Below are 1,817 nucleotides of genomic sequence, written 5' to 3'. Positions count from 1 at the left end.
GAGAAACCAGCAGTACAGTAGGCTGCACTATCTAATGCCTGCCCCCTTCCTGCTTCATCTGTTGGGGCCCAACAAGTTCCTCTGGCTGCATGTCACACTTTCTTCAGTGTGCATTGTTTCAGTTGCTATGTGTCAGCTGGTTTTTTTGCTTTTGGGTGGGGGAATATTTTAAGCGCTGAACACGACTGGTCGGGACACTTTTAGCAACTGTCAGGAAGCCACCTTGAATGCCATTTGTGGCAGAAAGGTGGGATACTTTTTTCAAATAAATAAATAAATTGCCTATCAAGGCAAATGGCTGTTGACAGACCTATTCATTGTGAATTCCTCTAAACCCTTTTTAAAGGCCATTCCCACAACATGTGGCTGTGAATTCCATGAGTTATAGCATAATTAGAAAAGTGGTTAATCTAGAAAGAGTGTCCGGGCAGGCAGCCTTTCAACCGAGTGGCTAAAATACCCACCATTTATAGAGTGACCAGCTACAAAGGAGGACAGAGTGCCTTTAGTAGGTGTGAGGAAGAGGGAATTTCAGCAGGTGTCAGTTGTCATGCAAGCATGCCTGCCAAAAAGCCCTCTTCTATAAACAATGAGAGCTGCAGGAGACCCTGTTAGTGTTGCAGTGACACTGTTCATTTCACAGAAAAACCTGGACTGCTGCTAGAGAAAGGAACCAACTCTTCTCCTCACTCTGAAAATGAAGAACCAGCAGTTTTGCAAGAGAACGTCTTTCACTTCAGTGTCATCTCATAGCAAGATGAAAGTTGGCATGAAGAAGCATTCTAATCTAAGGTAAAATCAAACAGGGTGAATCTGGTTGTGGTTGGCAACCTTCAGTCTCGAAAGACTATGGTGTATAAGCCTACAGCACCCAGTATTCCCAGGGGGTCTCCCATCCAAGTACTAACCAGGCCTGACCCTGCTTAGCTTCTGAGATCAGACAAGATCAGGCATGTGCAGGGTAATAAAAGAGACAGAGATCTTAAGACGAGTGAATGAAATAAGGGCACTGGACCCTTCCTCCTCCCATGTCTTGCTTCCCCATCCCTACCCATTAATCTCATCTTTCCACTCCTGGTTCACTTTTCAATGTCAGGAAGGAGAAAAGTGCCTGACAGCCCAATCCTAACCTCTCCTGGAGCAGACAGGCCAGTGGGCCTGCACTGCATCCAAGGCAGGATTGGGGCTGAAAGTGGCTCAGCCTGGGGCAAGGGGAATCACTTCCCCTTGTGAAGCTACTCGGGGCTACTCGGATCTGCACCACCTCAAGAGCATAACTGCTGGATCCTGGCTCCAACTCTTGCTCCCCGCCCACCCGCCTGCCCCAGGAATGCCCGCCGCCTGCCCTCTCCCCACCCTCTCTATGACCCCCTCCAGACCCCTGTGTCAGCCAAGCTCAGCCAATGCAACTCACTCATCCTCTGGGGCTTGTGGTGAGGCCAGCACATGTCCATACTTCTCAAATACAAGATAATGCATATGGAAGTGGTCTGCACACTCAGAACACACTATAAAAATGGAAAATATTAATGCAGTATGTATTCTGGCCTAGGGCCAAAAAAGGGACTCAGGAGCCAAAGAATGCAGCCCAGAAATTTCTGATCTCACATTTTTTGATCTCACCAGGACTCGCGGCCCACACGGGATGCTGGGGGCACTACTGTGGGCACACAGCATTTGCTGCTGCCATAAGCCATATGCACAGGCTGAGGAATGCATACATGACACTCCTTGACACAGTGTCAGATCTGGGAGGCAACTGGCCTGCCACAGTGGCCTTTTGGCGTATAGATCTGAATACCATGAAGGAGTGTATA

At 48.5% G+C, this 1,817-nt stretch overlaps 1 pseudogene; it reads right to left on the bottom strand.

The window, feature by feature from the left end:
- Positions 1-859: 859 nt before the first annotated feature.
- LOC136642780 (5S ribosomal RNA) lies at positions 860-978 on the bottom strand (annotated as a pseudogene).
- Positions 979-1,817: the final 839 nt, after the last annotated feature.

This window comes from Tiliqua scincoides, chromosome 2 (assembly GCF_035046505.1).
Source record: "Tiliqua scincoides isolate rTilSci1 chromosome 2, rTilSci1.hap2, whole genome shotgun sequence".
NCBI lineage: Eukaryota > Metazoa > Chordata > Lepidosauria > Squamata > Scincidae > Tiliqua > Tiliqua scincoides.
The sequence above is the reverse complement of the archived record's forward strand: the minus strand, read 5'-3'. Positions and strand labels throughout refer to the sequence as shown.